This window comes from Notamacropus eugenii, chromosome 6 (assembly GCF_028372415.1).
Source record: "Notamacropus eugenii isolate mMacEug1 chromosome 6, mMacEug1.pri_v2, whole genome shotgun sequence".
NCBI classification, from domain to species: domain Eukaryota; kingdom Metazoa; phylum Chordata; class Mammalia; order Diprotodontia; family Macropodidae; genus Notamacropus; species Notamacropus eugenii.
The window spans coordinates 346,564,189-346,589,167 of NC_092877.1; positions in this window are offsets into that span (position 1 = coordinate 346,564,189).

The window sequence follows — 24,979 nt, forward strand, 5'->3', positions numbered from 1 at the left end:
GTCATTTTTCAGTCATGGCCAAATCTTCATGACCCCATTTGGGGTTTTCTTGGCACAGATATTAGTTTGCCATTTCCTTCTCCAGTTCATGTCACAGATAAGGGAACTGAGGCAAGCAGGATGAAGTGACTTGTCGAGCATCATGCAGCCAGTAATGTGTCCGAGGCTGAATTTGAACTCAGGAAGATGAGTCTTCCTGACTCCAGACCTGACACTCAATCCACTATGGCGCCACCTAACTGCCTATACTATTTTTTATACTCATTTTTCTAATCAGCTCCTTTTATCTTGGAACCCAGAAGGGCCCACTTACCATACTGATAAAAAGGCTAGCAATTCTTCAATTAATCTGAACACCCCTTGCCATCCAACAGATATGGCATATACAGCACCTCCAAAGTTTCTCTCCACACCTCCCTTTCAGACACAAATCAGACCAGGCTTCATGATTTGAGCCAGCAGCAGATTGAGGGAGTGTGCATCAGGAGAATGTTGCTTGACTTGCAAAATACTTGGCTCCAGAGCCAGAGAAGTGGAACAAAGGCTAAGTGTGTGGTGTTTCACAAAGGACCCCTCAGAATCTTAGTCTCAGAATCCAAGAAGGCCACAAGCCACTTAAGGATCTCTCTGTTTTTTCCTTCCCCCAAAGAATGACCAAAAAGAAAGTCTGAGGTGACAAATCCCAAAAGGAAAAAGTAGTTTCCATTAAGGAACAGGAAGTCTCCCACCATGATCTTATTTTGGTCACTGAGACAAACAACCATGAACAACTTCAGAAAATGTTTCCCAATTCTTCTCTGTTAGTATTTCTGGAGCTGCGTGCTCAGATGTAACACGGGGTGCATGATGGGTGGGGAGAAAGAAACACCCGAGGCTCCAATTCAAAGGAGTATGAACTTGAACTCATTTATTTAGATTTCAAAATTCTGATGCAGATGACCTGGATGCAGTCCAAACCTTCAGAAGCCCAAGCTCAGCCAAACATTTTTAGTCTTGGCAATCATGAAAGGAATCCTATCCCAAATTCCCTTGTTGATTCTGAGTCCAAATTTGAGCTAAGAATGATTTCCTCCAGAGTCTAGTGTGGAAGGTGTAGATGCCTCTGTGCATAAAGAGACAGGGAAGAAATAGGACACCTGGAAAAAGTGGGAGGGAGGGGAGAGAAGAACCATTTTCTGTTCCTGTCTTCATCTCTAGATAGACATTGATTCCCATTAAATCCAAGGAAAGGGAGGTGGGCCAATCCAGGAGGCAAGAAAATACTCTAAACCAGTCTGATGTCAAAAGCTGAAGTCTACGAATACAGCAGATGTTGGAGGAAGAGGTGGCACAAGAGAGAGAGGGAGGAGTTGAGCAGAAGAATCTAGTTGATGCAGGAGAGAATAGTACATGAGTCTCTGAACAAGAGATCTAAATACAGAGTGAATTATGAAGTGAAAGGTAAGGAAAAAACACCCTAAAGGGAAGTTTGGGTAGTGAGTGACTTGTGATTTGAATCATGCAAGGGATCATTGGCCTAAGACAACAAATGTTTCTAATGACACGTCCGCCTCTTCCTTCACTCAGCTGAAAGCTATGAATCTATGGGTTCAGACTCCATAACTCCTTGGGGCCTTTGGGCCTGTAGCCTTGCCAGTCTGCCCAGTACTTCCCTTCACCTCCTCTTTAATATCTCACACCTCATATTCACCTCTTTATTTACTATTGGGGTAGGTGGGTGTTTATAGGATGTAGTTTAGGTTCAAGATGATTTCACTGCAGCAAAACCTGGTGGAAATCAATCAATCAAGGAACATTTTATTTACTAAGAATTGTGTCAGATACTGGACAAAGGTGATGAAAATGCAAGAGAGACAGAGACAGACCGACAGATAGAGAAGTGGCAAGTGGCAAGTGTATTGTATAGAGTGGTGGACCGCTAAGACAAATTCAAAGCCTATCTCAGACACTTAATAGCTGTGTGACCCTGCCCAAGTCTCTTAACCTTAGTGAGTCTCAGTTTCCTCTTCTGCAAAACAGAAATAATAATAGCATCTACCTTGTACAGTTGTTGTGAGGATAAAATTTTATATATATATAATATATATACATACATATACATATATACACATATAAATATATGCACATATATACATATAGAGAAATATACATGCGTGTATACACATTGATACATATAAAATATTTTTCAAAACTTAAAGTTCTATGTAAATCTTAACTATTCTTAATTCTAGTCTATTGGTCATAGGACTTGAAACTCAAATAATTAGAAAGAGTTCTATCTCCCAATTTTCCGGCCTCTTGATGGGTCTGTCAGAGCACAGGTTTTAGGAAGCCCACCAAATTAGACTGACGTTTCAGGGCTCTCTACAACTTCCTCTTCATTAAACCTCACACTCGCACACAACGTTGGACATCTACAAATCAGCTTGGGTAACTTTCAGATCTCCTAGGAAGTCATCGATGACTAGAACCAGGTGGATGTGGGGTGAACATGGGCAAATCTGGAGTCATTTATAAAAGGGCATGCTTTATGTATGTGAATGAATCCAGACTTTCATAGCTGAAAGGGACCTCAGGGCCCATCTAGCACAGCTCATACCTGAGTAAGAAAGAAAACAAACATTTATTAATCGCTTATTATGAGCCACATCTATACTAAGCACTGTATAAATGTTATCTCATTTGACCATCACAACAATCCTAGGAGATAGGTATTATTCTTCTTCTTACTTTACAGATGAAGAAACTAAGACAGAAAGAGAGTAAGTGATTTGCTCAGGATCAGCGTCTGAGGCTGAATTAGAACTCAGGTCTTCCTGATGACAGGTACACTCTACCACCAGCTGCCTGTTTTCAGAGGCAGAATCTGATGTGGGGCACAAAATATAAATGGTCAGTTAGTCTTTGCGTGGAGACTTCAAATAAAGAAAAGTCCACTCCTTTCCCAGCCAGCCCACTCCACATTGAGACAGTTTTTAGTGGAAGGAAGCTTTTTCTTATATGAAGTCTAAATTTGCCTCTTTGTGGTTTGTATATATCACTACTGGTTCTGTCTTTGGGGACCAAGCTAGAGATATGAAATCCATCTTATGTGGTGAGGGGCCCTTCAGATACTTGAAGCTTGAAATACTTGAAATTATTTTCTTATAGAACCTTTCCAAAACAGACATCTTCAGTTGCTTCAGTTTCCTAGTTGGGTGGTAGGGGGATCAAGAGTTGCACTCACAACTAGAAAGACCTGAGTTTGAAATCTGCCAAACTTTTTTTTCTATATATATGAACCTAGTCAAGTCACTTAACCATTCTCAACCTCAGTTATCCCTTCTGCAAAATGGAGATAATAATAGTATGGAACTTATATGTTTATTTGTTGTGAAGTGGCTTATGCAAAATACCTTACAAACCTTAAAGAGCTATATAAATGCTAGCTATTGTCCACTGACTCATTCTCCCTTCTCTGGTACTATGGTTATATGTGTACTCCCCCCACACACACCCTTAATATCTCAAGCTCTTTGAGACAAAGGTCAGTTTTATATCTATTTTTTTAATCCCTATCACCCAGCATAACTCCTTGAAAATAGGAGGTCCTTAATAAATGTTTGTTGGATTGATCTGAATAATTTAGGATATCTGGGATCAAAACCCAACATTGTTACTTACTATCTGAGAGATCTTGGACAAGTCACCCAGACTGTAGGAATAAAGCTATTATAACAGAATCACACACGGCCAGTGGAGTAAACCAACTCATTTAAGGTAATCACATGCTTAACACTTGAGATGTCTTACAGTACACAGTCTATTCATCAAGGTGGGGTGATATGCCCTGGGAACTTTAAAAAAAAAAAATCCAAATAACCAAACAGTTTGAGAGAAACTGATCAACCTGATCAGAGGTAAAATAAGAGTGGAGACTATAGATTTTCTCAAATGCTGTTGAGAAACAGACTTCAGAATAACTGAGAAATGCAAAGCAAGAAAGGAAATGACCCTTTTTGATATAGGTAACCAATATGACACTGTATCCTTGGAATGACAACGAGTCTTTGGAGTAAAATCCAAATCCAGCTGCAAAAGTGAGGCTAGAAGGATGGCAACACATCTTCTTGTTTACCCAAGGGATCTTTGATTGGGCAAAGACTTTATAGGACTCCTGGACATATGAGCCCATGTCCAGTCAGACTCTGGTTGATGGAATGGAAGGTCTAAGCATGTCACTCCCCAATTTAAGAAGCTCTGATGACTCTCCATTGTCCCAAAGATAAAATGCAAATTTCCCTGTTTGTATTTCAAACATTCAGCAACCTGACTGCAGCCTATACCCCGAGACTGATTCCACATTACTCGGCCCCATCCACTCTACTTTGCAATCAAACTAGTTTACTCACTATTATCAGTCTGTGCCATTTCATTTCCTTCCTCCACACCTTTGCGTGGGATATTACCCATGCCTGAAATGCTCTCTTTCCTCACTTCCACCTCTTAGAATCCTCAGCTTCCTCCACCTTTGGAGCCACCTCCTGGAGGAACCTTTTTTTTCTCCCTTCTTAAGTGATTAGAATGTGCCGATGTCTTTACAGCCAATTGAGTGTTTACTCCCTAGGACTGGAACAGTTTCATTTCTGTTTTTGCATTTCCAGCACCTAGCAAAGAGCCTAGCATATAATAGGTGCTTAGAAAAGTTAGTTGAATTTAATTGAATGCTGTATTATCCCAAGCAGAATGTATCCTCCTTCACAGAAGAGATTTTGTTCTTTTTATCTTTAGGTTATATTTAGGTACCTCCGGTACCTAACATACTTATTTAAATGCAGTAGACATTTGACAAGTGCTTGTTGAGTTGAATGTAGGCTCTGCTCTATTTGTTAAAAACTCATGTCCATTGCTTTATCTTCTCAAGTTGTACATGAGAAATAGATAAATTGGGCCCACGTACACCGAAACACAGCAAAATTGGAAACAAAGTAGATGCCTAATTAACTCAGAAATGGCAAAACAAATTACACAGAGGTAATAGCATAGCCCTTTCCTATAAGAAACAGTGTATACCAAGAACTCAAAGAAGCATGGGAAGACTTCTATGAATTGATACAGAGTAGAAATAGAACCAGGTTAGCAATTTACAAGAACACCCTCACTAAAGTAACATTGTATCCCAATAATGATCCAGCTTGGCCACAGTAGAGCTGAGATAGTACACCTCCCTCCCTTATTTAAAGGAGTGAGGGACTATGGCTACGGAGTTCTGCATACACTTCCGTCCATCTCAGTTTTGCTATCTAGTCCAACTGCCAAACACTTAGCAAAGTGTCTGGAACACAGAAGGTATTTAATAAATACTTCTTAATTTACTGTCTAATTTTACGGATATGAGAACTGAGTCAAGAAGCTAGGTGACTTAACCAGGCACATGGCAAGTAAGAGGTGTCTGAGGCAGGATTTAAACTCAGATCATTCTGATCTCACATCCAACCATCTAGTTACTACTCCACATTGCCTTATACCATCAACTATATCTCATCATTGTGAGGAAAGTGCTTTCTAAAATGCAAAACACTGTTTTAAAAAGTGAGTTTTTATTGTTATCAGACATTAGAAGACAAGGGATCCTTGTATTTGTGTACAAGTAAAGAAAAATTGATTAATAGATAAAAATATTATAGTCATCCTCTCTCCCTGCTCAGCTGCTTCAGGAAAATGGATATGCTGGGCTTTCATGAGGTGAGATAAAGGAAGACCCCAGTTAGAACTGATACCAAAGAAGCCCATTCCCGAGGCTACTCCCAGCCTTTCAGAGAATGACCTCTTCCCTCTTCCCCATTTGATTGGACACTGACCTTTGTATCCCTACTCTTGCTGGTAGGAATCCAAAATCCCTGTTCCACTTCAATCTTTAGGCCCTCTTCCCCATTCCCAATGGTAGAGTACCACCATTTCCACGTTCTTCACCTTGTGGGGCAGATACTCTGATGTATTCTAAAGACAGCTGGGCCTTTCCATCTCACCTACTGTTAAACCTTCAAATATGGGTCACCTATCTTTTTGCATCCTCAGTGTTTGCCACAGTGTTTGGCATAAACTAAGTACTTAATAAACGTTTTCTTTCTGCTTTCATTTATTCATGAGAGAATCTAAGGATTAAAAGAAAAGAAACAGATCCCCAAACTCCTACAGACTTTCCAATTCTTTTTTATTGCTTCTCCACTGAAAATTGATTATAGAATCACAGAATATCAGTGTTAGAAGAGTCTTCAGTGGTACTCTGGAAAAACCATACCTGAAACAGAATTCCTTCTACCATATTTCCTACATGAGAGCATTCATATTTTGCTCAAAGACCTCCAATAAGGAAAAAAGAATCTGCCACTTTCCATTCGACTTTGGGGCAACTTTATTTCCAAATTTTGTTTGTTCATCTTTCCCTTACACCAAGATTATATTAAGCATTAATTAAAATGAGTGAAAGATCTGCTTTTTTGTTATTCAGAGATTTTGTTATAATGAAATTTAAGCTGTAGTAAGAAATAATGTCTGTTAAGTGTTTTTGCTAAAAAACATTATATGAATGCCCATTATTTTTGTCATTGATATTTTGGACAGGATCAATGATTTCACTGGCATAGAGAAATCCAAGTGATAAATCTCCCAACATAAATCAGTAATTTTTATGCAACTTGAAAGAGTTGTTTAAATCCCTGAGAAGTGAAATGACTTGCAGAGAATTGCATGGCCAGAATATCAGAGTCACACTTGAACCCAGGTCTTCATGACTTTTAGTGATCCTCTTGATTCAGTATGTCACATTGCCTATCATTATGATAATTAGGATTGAAATAAATACTGGACCTGTGATGTCATCGTTACAATTCCAGGTGAGAAAATTCCCTCTACCAAAACAGGTTGGTACCTTCTCTGAAACTGACTGATTTAAATAGTTGCCCCATGCACCAAGAAGTTAAGTGACATGTCTAGAGTCACACAACTATTATGTGTCAGAGCTGGGCCTGGAATTCAGGAAGTCAAGTTTCAATCTACTGTGTCACATGACCTTTCAATAGTATTATCTTCATTATCATGAAAAAGAAGGATGATAGTTTTTGTGTTACATGATGAAAAAATACCGTGTGTTGCAGCTAAAACAACCAATTCTCAACAAATACGTAAACCATCCTTGTGTTTTGGTTTCATAGAATGATATTGTCTTTAGAGTTGGAAAGTCCTGTAGAGATTTAATTCTCTCATTTGACAAAAAAGGACATTGAGACCCAGAGTAAAGGATGGATATGTCCATCACTAGTTAATTCTAAACCTTATGCTTTCTTCACATTTTCTCTCCATGAAAAGCTTCATAAAGAAGGTCTAATAAAAATCCTCCCACCCCCAGGAAGCTTTCCCTGATTAGGTCAGCCCTTACTGGCACCCTCTATCTCCTTAGAACACTTTGATGCTGAATCACACACCTGAGGTCTCAGATATCTTGATTGCTATTATTTTGTGAAAATTACACCAATTATATTGTAAACTCCTTGAGGGCAGGGACTACGACTTGGCGCTCTGCACACAGTAAGCACTTAACCAATGCTTTTTGAGGCATTTGTTTATTTACTGATTGGTTCTTCTGTTTCTACACCAGTGCCTAGCACAGTACTGAAAATGTAGTAGCATTTGTAATTGCATGATTTATTGAACTGTTAGTACATTTAAAGAAAGGTGTTTGTTGAGCCTAGCAACCACAAACTAGGTCTCTATGTACTATTTGTTCCCCTGAGCGTTGTTATTTTTAACACTTGTCATAAAGTCATTGTAGTGGAGCAGAAAGAGCTGTGGTCAAAAACCCTTGTTACACTTCCTAGCTCTCTCTGCCTCATGCAACCTGTGGGATTTGATTATGTCAGCTTCTTTGTGCCTTGGTTTCCCCATCTGTCAGATGGTCCTACACAACTTCATGAACTCTAAATTTTCTTCCTGATCTGTGTCCCCTGATATGACAAGGATCCCTAAAAAAGAGAATAAAATATGTCTCTGTTGTATTGCTATTTCTTTCACAGTCAGAGATGGTGCTACTGGTTATTTCTATTGTCAACATGTCTAAGATGGAAAATGAGCAAAGCTTTTTTCATTTCAATTTCTATTCCATTGGTCAGATCTTTATAAATGCCTACTATGGTCAAATTATGGCACAAGACACTGGAGATATGGAGACAATGGAAAATAGTCCCTGATTTCAAAGAGCTTGTACTCTACCAGAGGAAAACAGCTGACAAGTAGATAAATATAGGCATGAAAGTGTGAGGGAGTACAGGGTCTCAGAAGGGGAACACTTGCAAGGTATGTAAGCACCCCTATGTGAAGTTCAGGTAAAGTGAAGACTTAGGTGTTATTCTTGTTCAGTCTTTTATCAATTACATCTCACTCTTATGACCCCACTGGGGGTTTTCTTATCAAAGATACTGGAGTGAATGGTCATTTCCTTCTCCAGCTCATTTTACAGATGAGGAAACTGAGGCAAACAGGGTGAAATGACTTTCCTGGGGTCACACAGCTAGCAAGCATATGAGGCTGGATTTGAACTCAGAAAGATGAGTCTTCTTGACTCCAGGTCTGACATTCTGTGGGAGTCAGGAGTACTTGAAGGAATATTAACATGAATGACTTCTCCAAGGATATGATATCTTAGCTGAGCCTTGATGGATGTAAAGAGGCAGAAAAGAAGGGGGAGTGCATCCTAAAATTCAAACCTTGGGGGCGGGTGGAATCAGAGGACATGTGGCACATCAGTAAATACAATCATTTGTCTTAGAGTTGTGGTCATAACAATGTACAATATCTATCCCTATTTTTTATTTCATTTTGTTCTGTTTTTGCCCAACTATAGCACTCAGCAGATGTGGACATAGCTGTGAACTTTACAGGTGACCACAGATAGTCATCACCCTGCTGATACCCCCATCCCTTTGTCTCTGGAGATTTAATCAGTTACATCTGATTATAATAATTAGCATTCATGTCAGCCTAGGGGGCAATATAATGGCCTCCAGGTCTCTGTGGATCCTTCTCTGATGCCTTATGGACTCTATATCAAATAAAAAGTTAAGAGCCCATCACCATCACCCAGTCTCCAGGTAGGAAAATTCCTAACATTTAAGTAAAGGTTGAGCTTTGCTTTAATTTAAATTTATCTCTACCTAATGCCTGGCCTCTTTATAGCTGAGGCAGAATTCAAGTTACTAGAAATGTTTGTGTAAAGAAGAGAGCCCAGTATGCTACAGTATCTCCTAATAGGCCACCACTGGAAAGGGAAGCTGGAAGAAAGAGCAGACCTTTTCTTAGAATTTCTACCAGTCCTTAAAGAAGTGGGTACAGCTGGCAACATCAGCCAAAGTCTACTTCTCTGAGATTCTTCTAGGTCCAGGTGCCCTCTTTGATTTCTTCCTTCTCTACCACAGCTCAGCCCAATTTTTTTCTTTCTACTTTTTTTCTGTTGCCCTCATGCTGAAAATTCACTCTGATTCCTCTGTCTCTCTCTCTCTCTCTCTCTCTGTGTTTTCGTGCGTCTATCTCTGTCTCTCTCTGCCTCTGTCTCTCTGCCCCTCCCAATTTGTGTGTGTTTCAGTGTCTTTCGGTCTCTGTCTTTCTTCCCCCCACCCCCTACTTTTCAATTTCCTACTATAATGGGGGAGGGGGGAGGAACCTCCACCCTCCACCCTCCAGTGGTAGCTTTTTTTGTTCTCAAGCAGGGAAGACTTAATCCCCAAGGTTTTGGGCCACTTGGCCCCATCCCTCCATCCCCAGGAAGGCAGTCAGTCTAAGTCTTCATGTAAAGAATCACTCTTAAGTCATTGTTCAAAGGACTTTGATGTTCCAGTTGTGACAATGACTTTTTTTCTTTGTAGACAGGGTAAAGCTACCTTGAGTCTTATGAAACCTGGACCAGTTTTCCTTAATGCTGTTCTCCACTACTTTCTCTATTTCCTATCTCCCTTGTACAATATGGGTTGCACAGAGCATGAACAAATATTTTCTTTCTCCTATATGGTATAATGTAGAATTCTGGTACATCAGAAATAGCTTCTATCTAGATGCTTCTAGCTATGTGTGTTCCAAGGCTAAAGGACTTGGTAATTCCTTAGTAATACATTGGTCCTAGCTCTTCTTCCTTGTGCCAGTGGCAAGGAGGATCAAGAGCTTTCTTAGTCAACAGATGGTTTTGGCTTCAACTTCTTACTTCAGCCTTCCAGGTGGTATCACATAACTCTGAGGGGCAGGGAAGGATTGGCCTTTCTTCATCCCAATATAATAGAGACCTCACCCACATGGCAGCTAGTACAGGGAGATAACTAAGTAAGCTTGTGCCTCAGACCTAGATGACTTTTCTACTTCTGCATTGCTTCTTTTTTGACCTTAGGTGATTGGGGTATCTATCCCGAGATGTACACATCCAGGCTTAGAAAAGATTTTGCCATTTCTAAAGGTCCTAATTTTGGGGGGGGGGGGGGGGGTCAGTGCAAAATGGTATCAAGAACATGAGTTCTCAGCAACTCCTCTAGACTCCTAGAGAAGCTAACTACCAATAGGAAAGGTATTCCACACCTTGCCTTTTTACCAGGAAGGATGTGCTAGAAGTTAATTAGACAGTGCAAAATAGGAGGTGATATATGAAATGTTGAGCATCAATCCCACAAACAGCTTTACATTTAAATGGCAAAATAACCAGGTCCTGGAAGGACATAATGGTACTTAGCCCTGCCAATGACTGAGTCCCATTATTATTATCAATGTATGCTTGTGAGAATCCCTAATGTTTTTGTCCTTCTCTTTTATGTAGGAAATAACTATCTGTTGTATGCCTGATTCATTTTGTATCTTTCTACTCCATCATGGGGAAACCCTGGATGTGAGCCTAAAGCAAATGAGGTTATATGTATAAAGTGCTTTACAAACATAAAAGTCCTATATAAATGCTAGCTTTTGTTGCTTTTATTTCATCTCAGTTCTAAGTAGGAGAAATGGGAAGGAATAAACATTTATATAGTGCCTACTATGTGCCAGACTCTACACTAAGCACCGGGCATAAAAAAAGAGGCAAAAGACCTCAAGGAGCTCACAATCTAGTGGGGGAGATAACAGGCAAACAGATATACATACACATACCAATCCATATTCAGGATAAACAGGAAACAATTAATAGTGGGTTGGGGATATTTCTGTAGATGGTGGGATTTTAGTTGGGACTAAAAAGCTGAGGTCAGTAGACAGAGCAGAAGAAGGTGAGCATTCTAGGCATGTAAGACATCCGGAGAAAATGCCTGGAGTAAGAAATGGAGCGTCCTGTGCACCAGTATCATTGGATCAAGGAGTACTAAGGAGTAACGTATAAGAAGGCTAGAAATGGAGCAGGGAGCTGACTTATTAAAGGCCGTGAATGCCAAACAGAGGATTTTCATCATCATCATCTTACAGTTGAGGAAACTGATGCCAGCAAAGGTGAAGCGAACATCATGGTCAAATGAACTTGAATGTGAAAACAGGGAATTTCAGTTCTCCCCAAACACTCATGAGAGGTTCGGCTCCCCCAGGGCTGAACTTAAAACAGATAGAATGCCTGGGTCTAGAGTCAGGGGTGGGGAGCCTGCAGCCTCAAGGCCACATGTGGTCTTCTAGGTCCTTGGGTGCAGCCTTATGACGAAGTCCAAGTTTTATAGAACAAATCCTTTTATTAATGGGATTTATACTATGAAATTTGGATTCACAGAGCCGCTCTTGAGAATCTAGAGGGACACAGGTGGCCTCCAGGCTGCAGGTTCCCTACCACTGAGACCCTTTAGGAAAGAGGGAACCTAGTGACCCCTTCCCACCCAATCTTGTGCCTAGGAGTGGTTTCTTATTATTAGGAATGGGAAATGTTCCTAGGCCTGATTTCAGTCAAGGTCAAAAAGCAGCAGCAAAGATCCCACTTTGGACCCCTCCAGGGGGCATCCCAAGGGAGGCAGTTGGGAAAACGTTTTAGTTAAGATTATATTGTACCAAGCTAGAGGGGGCAAGCAACTGTGGCACTGTCACTGTTTCTAGATAGGAAGAAAAAAAGAGGAAATAAACCTTTAAAATGAAAAATTCAGTAAGCCTCTCTCTCCAGCTCCCCCCACCCCCAGCCTGCATAAAGTGCCCACATCTTTTTGATTAAGGCCCAGCTGGGAGCCATTCTCAGGCAGGCAGCCAAATGGAAGATTCAAGCTTAAGGTGAACTCAGCTCTTTGAAGGTGGAACTGTTTGCATTTCACTTCCTATTTTCACTCAGAATCTGTGGGGAAGCCACTGTCTACCCCTGCCCACCCCCAGAAACAAGGAAATGAACCCTGATCTGGGTGAGGTGGAGAGGTGGGGTCTGTGAGAAGGCAGTGAGCCAAACAGAACCGGGACAAGCCCCCTCCCCTTTTCCTGCAGCCAGTTTTGTCTTTCAAAGAGACTTAGCCCTAGACAGGCACAGTTAAGTGTCCAGGACACTTAGAAAATAAACTTGAACAGAAAGGGATTTTCATCTAGTTATAAAAAAAAAAAGCCCTCTGAAACCCAACATTCCTTTAGGTTGGACAGACCCTTTTTTCATTCATTTATTTTATAAATTTAGTCTCTTGGAAATTCATTTCCCTGCTCCAGGGTTGAATTGATGCCAAAAAGGGGATAAATGGTAGCGTGCTGGTGGAAAGCTCTGTCCTTGGTTTCCATCCTGTATTCATACACATACACAATCGCACCCCCTCCCCTCCACCCAGACTTTGAGCTGGGAAAGCAAAGAAAGTCACCCAGGACTGTCTTTTTAAAACAAATCACAGGGCTCAAACACAAATATAGAATCGCTGTACTATTAAGGTTAAAATATAGCTTCCGTCTTCTATTCATCATCACCACCGCAAGGAGAGGTCTTTTTTCCAATATCAGATGTTACCTGAACTAACCTTTCCCCAGTCAAAATTCCTCCAGTTACTAGAACTGCCCAAACTAATTCCTAGTGTTTCTTACCAATCTATTAAATAACTCCTCTGGAGATTCTGCTTATTGTCATTCTAAAGGCTTTTATTACCCTTTCCAGAGCTGCTGCTTCTCTGGCCAGACAATATGACTGTAGGCCCCTTCTCTCTGAAGCCGGCAGGAGGATTTCAGGGGCCCGTTTTCCACTGGGAGTTGTGCTTTTCTTTGACTATTCTTTCAAATACCTGTTCTGAGATCCAGTTGAGTAATCCATTTCCCAAGAAAAAGAGGGACAGAAACTAGTAGCTTAAGCCAAACAGACCAGCAATTATCTCTCCCTGCTCACCTTATTCAGGGGAACAGACAAGGGATACTGACCTTCCTGCCTCCTGCCTGCTTTTCTTGCAATGATGCCAAGAAGGTTTCTATGCACCCTCTGCAGTCCGGATTTTCCACCATTTTTTTTATATCAGGTACCTCTTTGGTCTTCTGCTAAAGCCCTTAGACCCCTTCTCATAATAATTTTTTAAAGGTATAAAATTAAATGTGTAGGTTATAAAGGAAACAAATTATATTAAAATATAGTTATTAAAAAAATTTTTTTAAGACAGGATCACAGACCCCAGGTGAAGAACTCTTTTCTACAGAAGGATGATATTTCTGAAAACAGAGGGAAAAATGGATGTCTCATAAATGGAGATGAAAACAAGTCACAGATTAAATGTCCCAGATATAAATTTTCCTATGTATATGTGTATATAACAGAGAGAGAGACAGAGACAGAGACAGAGACACAGAAATGAGGTGATAGGCATACAGTCTGTGGCTAGGCCTCCTCTTCTCTGCCTTTGGATATCATCCTCATCTTTTACCAAAACTTTGGATTCCATCTTGGGTCTCCCATCACTAATAATTTTGCCTTCTCTTACTGGACCCAGGACTCCATTTTACTCCCTGTCTCCTCACCATACTGCCCCATGAATACCATCATACACACATACACACACACACACACACACACACATGCATGCATATACACACACACACCCATACACACACATGCATACATGCATGCATGCACACACTTTAAATGTTAGAATATAAGCTCTCTGCGGATAAGAACTGTCTTGCGTGCTTGTACTTACTTGTATCTCCAGAGATTAGCATAGTGCCTAGAATATAATAAGCATTTAACAAATGCTATCTATCTATCTGTCTATCTATCTATCTATCTATTTATCTATCTGTCTATCTATCTATTATCTATCTATCTATAAATTTATCTATGTTTCTATCCAGGACTTTAGCTGATCCTGCAAGAAGGAGTATGTGTATGTGTATGTACATATACTGTATGTATATGTGCAAGTATACATATATAGATGTATATGTATATGTGTGACTATAATATCCATATAGATAAATAGATATATGTGTATACTATCAAATATAGATATTTATTTAGATATGAAGTCCTGTTGTTTTTAACTCTTCTCTGTTATCTACCAGCCCCTAAGACTTCCATAGTACTTTACCATGCTTTAGGGTCCGAGAAGTGCTTTACAAATATTATATCATTTTCTCTTCACAGCTTTCTCCTTTCTCAGTGTGTTCAGTGCTATGTGGTTCAGTCTTCTTCTCCAAACCAACTGCATTTTTAAATATCAATAATCAGGCTGCCTTCCTTCAAGTACCCTAACCATCCAATTCCTCAACATCTTTTAGAATCCCATGACTAGCTCCTCCTTTCCACCTCAGCTACTCACAGGTGTGATCACACCAAAGCTTTGATCCTGCTACCATCTCTACTTCCAAGTTCACAAAGTTTAAATTCCTTTATCTTATCATCATTTCCTATCTTTCCATCTATCCCTGTGCTTTACCCCTCTTAAATCTTTTCCCCATCATCACTGTGATCTGCAATCCCTCCACCCCTCAGTTCTTTCCCAGGATTTCTCCCTTGTTTTGACCATACTCTTCCCTCATTCTAATCTCAACCTTTTAGTGAATAATTTCAACTCTACATTTTAACAACTACAGGCAGATCTCTAACTTCCTTGTCCTACTGACACTTGTTCATTCTTAATTTTCAGAGAAGCAATGACACCAACGGGTGAGGTCTTCACTTGCTAATGAATTATATTTAAGTAAGGCAGAGTTATACTAAGTCTTCAGCCTCATTCTCTCTTCCAGAGTCATTGATATCCAGTGATAGGACAAAAGTTAGGGAGACTGGTGATGGCCCAGGATTCAGTGGATGGCCTTTGTGTTTTTGATGCTTGACCAAGCTCTATGCATTTGAAAGCATCTGCTGAAACAAATTGTTCTCATCCACACACTCTGCCAGGGGAAGTTTTGACATGCTTGGGATAGACACCCCCCCCAATTCATCAGTGGGTTTAAGGCCTGTTGGCTACCCTCCACCTGGTTTAGCCCATCTGCTGAGATGGTTTACTGACATTTGACCACTGTGCATGCTACATACAGCTTCTTGGAGCCTCAGGTGAGAGTTGATTGCCAGGTGGACACCAAAGGTCTGCCACTTAGATCTAGCCAAATTCCAACCATGGATTATCCCCACCCTCTACCACCCGTCCTACCTCTTGCTATGGAATGGTGCCATGCTGATTGTGTCTACTACATATTTATGCTAGTTTATCAAAGTCAGGCCCTCAGTGCAGCAGGGAATTCTACTACTCCTCTTCAACTGATTCTCTAACCTTCTCACCATGACAGCTTTACCAAGCATCCCTTCCTCTCCTCAGGCCTCTAACAGCATTGACTTCTGAACTGAGCCTCAGTCCTCATTCTTCCTTTCCTCTCTGTAGTACTGAATGCCATTGATCACCTTCTTTTCCTGGATACCCTATTCTCTCAGGGTTTTTATGTCACTGTTCACATGTAGTTTTCCTCCCCTTTGTCTGATTATTTTTTTCAATCTCCTTTGCCAAACCATCATCCATTTCATTTGTCCTAACTATGTGTGTCCCCCAAAGCTCTGTCCTTGGGTTTTCTTCTCCTTCTATATTTTCTCATTTGGTGATCTTATCAACTGGGTTCATGAATTCAATTATGATCTCTATATAAATGACTTCCAGATTTATATATTCATTTCTCTCCTGAATTCCAAGAGGCTCACTTGCCTATTGGACATTTGAAACTGGACGTCTTATGGATATCTCAAATTCAATATGTTGAAAACATAGCATTATTTGTCAAGGGCATCATCATTCTTCTAGTCACTGCCTCAATTTCTTAGGAAGGAAAGAAGGAAGGAAGGAAGGAAGGAAGGAAGGAAGGAAGGGAAGGAGAAAAAGAAGGAAGAAAGAGGAAAGAAAGAAAGAAAGAATCTCATTTTTAGAATAAATAACAACATGTAAGACCCCACCTGAGTGCCTCTGTTCTACCACTCTTCACAAGTGCTTGAGTCTATGGGAATAAAGGCAGAATTTTTTTGTTTTTTATTGAAAGAACCATCTTGAGTCAGGGTCTCTAGAGAGAGTGGAGTAGTCTGCCATTGTCAGAGATCACACTGATGCTCTTTAGCCACAAGGGTGCTATAACTAGCTCTAGATCATGTACATTAATGGAGAAGAGTGTGGCACAGAGAGTCCCCTCCTCATTTTTATTTGGTTTGAAATTGGAATGCATGGCAGGCATTTCCCTCAGGGTATTTGCCTTCCTAGTTTTATTTTCCTTGGGTTGTTATTTAAATGAGACTGCATTCCCTGAGTACAAGTCACCTGATACCCTCAGGGAGAGGCAGCCCACAAAGTATGTTGGAGAGCAAGGGAAGGTCAGCCTAGGATTTAAAACTTGTCATGTTTTCTTCTCCTACGCACAGTTAGGAAGCAATAAACTTTCCTTGAGGCAAATATGTGTGCTTTTAGAGTGCTAAGGAGGACTCCTAGTTCCTGATGGGGCTGTTGCCTCTTCCCAAAATCAGAATGTTTGAGAATTTTTCCAGACATGATCAGGCCTATTAGGAAGTCTTTTTGAAGTCTTGAATTCACCCTCCCCCACCAAAAAAAGAGTCAAAATTTGGAGTTTAACATCAATGAGCAAATAATCCAGAAGTAGCCTAACCAAGATGTAGTACAGTGGGACCTATTCATTGAATAAGAGGTAAGATTGTGATGAGACCTAAGCCTGAAAAGGCCAGGGTCTCACATTGCCTCCTGGGCCATCTCCAGTCATCCTGATGAATATCAGGCCACTGGACCCAGATGGCTCAGGAGAAGAAAGTGAAGTTGGTGATCTTGCACAGCCCTCTCTCCCTCAAATCAATGTCAACTGCAAGTCATGTCATCCTCTTGATGTCATGGTCCTCTTCAAGAATGAAGGACAAACGCAACAAGCACAGTAGGACTATTGCCTCCCTGGTCTTAAAAATGATGTTTCTATCAACACAGTTTAAGATTGTGATAGTTTTCTTGAATATCGTATCCTACTCACAGCCCAACTGCAAAGCACTCCAGCATCTCTGCTAAGAAAACCCCAAATGGAGTCACAAAGAATCGGACATGACTGAAAAAAGACCTCACAACAACAATGGTGCCACCCTGGGATGGTGAGGCATCATGGGAAGAGTGATGTCTTGGGGAGGTGGAAAGGAAGCTAACTCTCAATTCACATTAGCAGGGTTCAAATTCTTCCTCTGACATTTATTCTTTATATGACCTTACATGTCATTTATTGGTTTCCTCCTCTATAAAATTGTGTGTGTTCATCCTTCGTTGTCAAAGAAGATCATGCCATCAGAGAAATAATGACATGACTTGCACTTGACTTTGTTTTGAGTGAGGAAGGGCTGTGCAAGTCGCCAGCCTTACTTCTCCTCCAGAGCCATCTGAATCCAGTGACCAGATATTCATCAGGATGACTGAAGGTGATGCAAGATGAGGTAATTGGGATTAAGTGACTTGCCGAAGGTCAAACAGCTACTGAGTGTCAAGTGTCTGAGGTGAGATTTGAACTCAGGTCCTCCTAACTCCTACACTGGTGCTGTATCCACTGCACCACCTAGCTGCCCCCTAGAGATGGAGTGACTAGCCAATAACTGTTCCTGACAAGCAACTTTGATTGTATTTTAAGAAATCTCAGGTCCCATTTTGTCTCTGACCAACTGTGGGACCATAAACAGACACTGGGTGACTCAGAGCCTCTTTCCTAACAGTATGATGAGAAGACCCAACTAGATGTCAAGTCCCTTTAAGGGATTGGACTAGATGGTTTCTGGGGTCCCTTTTAACTTTAGATCTCTAATCTTCTTCCCTTTTCCATTATGGGCATGGGAACCTATGGGAAACAGAAGCCCCAAATCCTTGCTTTTTCTTCTTTACACTCTTTTGTTCTAATTTTTATACATCATCTGGCTTGATCTTACAGAACAGCATTGGGTAGAGGGGTGGAGGTGGGTATTTGGATAGAGGATGAACTGAAAGGGATAGTAAACCTGAGAAATAGCAAGAAATCCCCAAGAACTCTCCATCTAAAGCAACATCTTGCCTCTTGAGTTCTAGGTTAATATTTGAATGCAAGTCCTTCTGACTCCCAATCCAATCTCCTTTTGACTACACCATGCTCCTTTACCCTCATAATACTGTTAGAAGTATTATCATCTTTGTTTTACAGACGGGTAAACAGTCCCAAAGAGGTCAAGGACCTTTCTCAAGACCACATAGCTAGTTATCTAGAAAAAACTACATTCAGATCTAAGTGTCTGACTATAAAACCCATGAAATTTCATCTTGCCCCTGCATACCTTCATCCCAGCAGTGAAACCTCTATCCTTACACATCTCAGGCCAGGCTGACTTTTCCTATCCACGTCACCATTTTCTAACCTTTATTCTAGTTATTTGTGTCTCTGTCTCAACCCCCTGGTAAACTGTATTCTCTTTTGATCATAGTAATATAAATTCAGAACTGAAAGGGAACTCAGAGGTCATTTATTACAACCCTGCCTCATTATAGGGAAAACGAAACTAAGACCCATGAAGATAAAGTGATGTTTCTAAGGTTACACAGGTAATAAGTAACAAATACAGGAATCCAACTCAGATCCCAGAACTCCCATCAGCATGAAATTATCTTTTCTTTTTGTTTCCTGCCTCTGGCCCAAGGCTGTGTTCACAGGAGGGGAACTGAGCTGAATTTTTCTTGGCCCCCAGCTATTTATCATGCTATTAAAGCCATCTCTCTCTCTCTCTCTCTCTCTCTCTCTCTCTCTCTCTCACACACACACACACACACACACACACACACACACACACACACACACACACACACACACACACACTTGACCAAACAACATGAAATGAGCTAATAAGTTCAACAGGGATGAGAGGAGGAAGGAATATCTTCTGGCTGGATGGTCAAGGACAGTTTACACAGAAGCTCAGAGTCCCAAATCTAGAGATGGATAGGATCAACACCAGAGGTCATCTAATCCAATCCCCTCATTTTATAGATTAGGAAACTGAGGCCCATAGAAGTTAGGCAATTTTCATAAAGTCATACAGATCAGAGCATCTAGGTCAGAAACCCAAGTCCTCCAATTCCAAATGTAACTCACTGATATTTAAGCTAGGTTTGGCAGAACATATGGAACTTGTGAGAAAAGGAAGAAGGGCATTCCCAATATGAGAGACATAGTGTAAGCAAAGATTCAGTGGTGGGGAAGCAGAGTGTGTTTGGTGATGATAAATAGACCAGTTTGATTGAAAGACAAGAGGTCAACAAGCTCAGAGCCCTTGGTAGAACAGGCCTGTATTTAAGTCAATTTTGATTTGTTTCTGTCCATAACCTCTAGCAATACAAACTAATCCAGCTGATGGGTGATAGCTTGAAGTCGATCAGGTTGAGGTAAAGTGCCTCTGTTCAAAGTGCATTTTGCTCCTATTATAGGTTGAAAATCGTCTCCAGAATCCAGACCATCCTTGTTTACGTAGTCAAAAAGGATCACCTAGGACTGTGAGAGGTTGTATGGGACCCCCTAACTCATCATTCCCTCCATCACTCACTCACCTAACAAGGTCCTTCAAGGGTAGAACCATCATCAAATACAGTTGCCATGAGTCAAATAAGCTGTGCTAGATTAGACAGATCTCAACAACTCAAGTGGCAGTGTCCTTACCTCTCCCACTCCTTCCTTTCTCACACCAGGAAAATACAGCTCTGCACAACCACTGGCCATCCCACCTCACAGAAACACTCCACACCAGGGCAAATTTCCAAAGGCCACTTCTCCAAACATCAGCAACCAGCCCCCTTCTGGGTCCCCTGACATATCCCTGAAGGTCATTGCCTATTACTCCCCTCCACCAAATATTTTTTCAGTGCTTTGGAAGAAAATAAATAGGCATTTATGAAGCACTTACTATGTTCCAAGCACTGTGCTAAGCACTTTGCAAATATCATTTCATGTGGTCATCACAACAACACTGGGAGGTAGGTATTATTATTATCCCCATTGTAGATTTGGGAAACAGAGGAAGGCAGAAGTTAAGTTGGCTTGATCAGGGTTAAACAGTATCTGAATCCAGATTGGAACTTCGTCCTTCCTGACTCCAAGCCCAACATTCTAGTCACTGCCTCACCAGCTGCTCTCTGGGCTTTGAGCAGCAACCCCTGCTTCCATGTCTACCTCTATCCCTCTCATCTCAGTAATGCCCCATTATCCTGAAGCGAAGATGCCCAAGCCCTTCCAATGCTCTTTTAGTTTTAAAGGAACTTTCTACGTTCACTTGTCCTTTGATCAGTTTGTTTTTGAGAGCTTGTATTTAATCTGGGGGAAAGGATGGTATCCAGAATACTGATGTTCCATAGGCCAACATTGACACTTTTTAAATATATGTACCTGCACTTTTCTTCACCATTTACAAAACCCATTTAGAAAAGTTGGAGCTTAAAGGTGGCCTACAGCAAATCAACATGATGATCAGAAGTTGCACCATACTTTCTAATATGGTCTGGATTCACCATTGAGTATTAAACAAGCCTGAGAGATAGTCTCCAGTAAGGTTTAACATGCCCTTCCCATGTTTTGTTGTTTCTATCTTCAAAGAAATGATAACAGCTTCAGAGTTGATCAGCTGTGTCATAGCACTGATCAATCAATCAAATAATATGAATCAATTAAAAGTGTCATATGGTAAGTGTTGAGAGAGCAAGATACCAATGAACCGGTCCCTTCTCGCAAAGAACTCATATTCTACTGAAAAATGACACCAAACTGAAACTACATATAAACAGAATTAAACTAAATTAATTAAAATTAACTTAATATTACAGAAGAGGAGTGTTGCTGACATCAGAGAAAACTCTGGATGTTCAGTTGTTTCTACTGCTGCAACCTGAAATGTAAATAATTTTAACACCCAAAGAGGGCTAAGGAGATCTAGCTGTTCTGGCAACTTGGCAAGAAAACATCTGTGTGCTCAGAACCATATGGCTCAGCATTCATAATAGCCTAGAAAACAGGAAGTCATTGTAATTAAGCATTTGTGTTGGCCATTTTGAGTTACCTTAGACCGGGACTCCAGGGGTCTGTGAACTTAGATGGGGAAAAAAATAAAAGATGACATCCTTATTTGTACTAACATTCTGTTTCCTTTGTAATGCTGTGTATTTCATGTATTTAAAAACATTCTGAGAAAGAGTTCATAGGTTTGCCAGACTGCCAGTGGATTGGTCTCACACACACACACACACACACACACACACACACACACACAGGTTTAAAAATCTCCTCCTTGGACATCTTAACATTGAAAATTTCATTCTCTAACAACTAACAGGCTAAATTTTGACGTGCTCAAAAGACCTTTGTTCATCTATGATCCCCATCGTCAGAGAGCCAGACCAGGTGAGCTAAAGCTCGCCACATCCTGGCATGCTATTTAACTTTCCTTTGCCAAAAGCAGTAACTACTGAGGAGCAAATGACTCTTTGACCCAGGAAACTGCCATCTAATGCAGAGCTGGCAAAGCCAAATTAAGAATGGTTTTATGTTTTAAAATACAATAAAATTTTGTTTTTAAAATTCAATAACCATTATTTTCTTGTGGGCCATACATAAACAAGTAAAGGGCCAGATTGGACATGGGGGCTACAGTTTGCCAACATCTGACCTAGAAGATTAAGAAAAATTGAAAATAAATAAAATAGGTGTCCATTCAGCCTCAATTTAGTACCTCATTAGCAGAATAATTAGTTAAAATATGAATCTATCAACTCAGGACATTTTTAATAACACCCAGCTAGAAGCTGGGATAATCAATTATCCAAAAAGCATTTATTGTGTACCATGTTCTAAGCCTTGGCACTCTAGTAACTAATACTTAATTACCTATATTATTTTCATGACATGAATCCCAAAGCTGATTGGTGGCCTGGTTTGGGGTATTTCATGCTGCTCACCGTAGAGACCAAAACTGTAAGTGACATCTCTGCCGCCTCCACTGTACCCATGCCTATGGGAAATGAGACCTAATAGCCCTGGAACCCAGAGCAAACTAACATCTCTGATGCCTAAATCTCCACTTTTCTCCTCAGGGTTCAGATGTAAACAGAATCCTCTTTTACTGTGTAAACTCCCCATTTTTTCTTCCTCTTCAACCAGTCTGACCACAAATATTGGCTGAATGACTGTTTATTCATGAGCTTCCTGTGACTAAGAAGTCTGTCACCCGGTGTCCAGCTTTCCTGAGCTGAGTCTTGTTATATTTACATTGGCTGGTCCTCAGATAATCAACACAGAGTCTACCTCAAGGCTATAATCAACTAGAACCCCCTGGAGATGGCGCCTCATTGACCTAGGCTTTGAGAACGCAGAGTCATTTCTATGCCGCAATCATTCAGAGTATCAGAAAGTCAAAGTATCATTTGCTCAGAACCGTGTTATTATTGGGAGAGAAATTCAAATCTGAGACAATGGCTCTCATCCAGAGGGCTGATGACCCTTGAGGATACAGACAGAGTTCTTGCAAGAAAGTCCTCCAATTCACGTGGAAATTAACAAACTTAATTTTCTTTATAGAGAGACAGAATCACATGGGAGATAGCATGTTATATGCAGGTGCAGGAAGATCTGGGTTCGAATCATACCTTTCTAACTATGTGTCCCTGGATAAGTCATTAGATGTCATTGGGCCTTGGTTTCCTCATCTGAAAAATTAGAGGACCGAACTTCATTTCTAAGATGATTTCTAGGTCTCCATCTATAACCCACTGACCCTAAGTAACAGAAGATGTCATAGAGGAACTTCATCTACCAGTATTTCCTTACACTTATGAAACCATCCTTGTTTTCTTTAAACTGAGTATATGAGAGTCTTACTATATTATTATTTCCAAATCTATGCAGATATAAAATGTGTGTGTGTGTGTTTGTCCTTCATTGCCATCAGAGAAATGAGGACATGACTTGCACTTGACTTTGTTTTGAGTGAGGGAGGGTTGTGCAAAGTCACCAGCCTCACTTCTCCTCCAGAGCCATCTGAATCCAGTGACCCAGATATTCATCAGGATGACTGGAGATGACCCAGGATGAGACAGCTAGTGATTGTCAAGTGCCTGAGGTGATATTTGGACTCAGGTCTTTCAGACTCCTGTACTCTATCCACTCTACCACCTAGCAGCCCCTGAAATAAAATACAAATTCATTTAAAAGGCATAAGGACCGGGCCTATGATTTAAAAATTCTCTCTGTCAATTCAGGTCAATACCTTCTCTGCTACTTATAATCTAAGAGAGTTGCCTAGCGCACTGAGCTGTTAAGTGGTTTGTCCAGAGTCACACAGCCAGTATGTGTCAGTGACAAGACTTGAAGTCAAATATTGCTGACTCCAGGGCTGTGTTTCTTTTCACTGCATTATACTAACTCTCCTCATTTCACAGGAAAATTGAATTCAGCATAGCTTTTTGCCATTGGGTGTTTTTCACATCAGCAAGTAGTTCCTATCAACTATGGAAGGGAGGAAAAGGGAGGTTCTTTCTATGAGTCTTTTTGACATTAAAAAATGGTCTCCATAAGATAATAAACTCAATAAAAATCATTATAACGACTGTTTTTAATGTTTTTATTGTTTTTTATATTTATTTAAATAAAATATATTTATTGATTTTAATGCTTTTAATGTTTTTAAACTATCACAGTCTCTAGAGAACTGACGTTGGGCATCATACCAGGGACAAGGGAGGCACACACAGTGGATAAAAGTGAGCTGCCAAACAAGACAAATGAGGAATTTGCGAAGATGAAAATCAGAAATGTTTGCAAGTGAAAACATGAACCAGTCACGCAGTGAAAGCAAGAGATAACCAACTGTCATCATCACCACCATCATCACCATCACCATCATCATCCCTAGCATGTAATATTTGCAAAGCACTTGGGATATATTATTTCATTTGATCCTGACAAAGTCTTAGAGAAATAAAGTGATTTGTCAAGAGTCACACTACCAGTGAATATCTGAGTTAGGATTTGAACTCAGATCTTTCTAACTCCAGGCCCAGAGCTCAGTCCATTTAAAGATAAGTCTTGTGTTCCACTAATTATCTAGACAATGTAGTGGGTCCCTCTTTGAGGATTTGTGGGAGGACTTTGACAAGAGATTTGGAAGGCACAAATGGGCTGTGATCTGTATCCCTGGAGGGTGTCCCTACATGAAGGAGAACACTCTTCCATAGAAGTGCCCATTGATGTAATAACAGTAGGTTTTTATATAGCATTTTCAATACATCACCCCCTTTAATGCATTGTCTCTCACTCCTGAACCACTAGACTGACTGGTTCTCTGACCTCAAACAGTTTGTCACCTAGCTGACGAAAGTGGATCAACATGTATGAAGAAACAAGGGTAAACCAAAGATGGTCTGTAATTATCTCACGTAAGGATTTCCCCATTCCTGGCTCCTTCAGTTTTGTCCTTTCTTTTATTCAACCAGCTACTCGTGGTTCTTGGATGCCGACCTATTTTATCCTTCCCCCTCTCCTCCCCCCG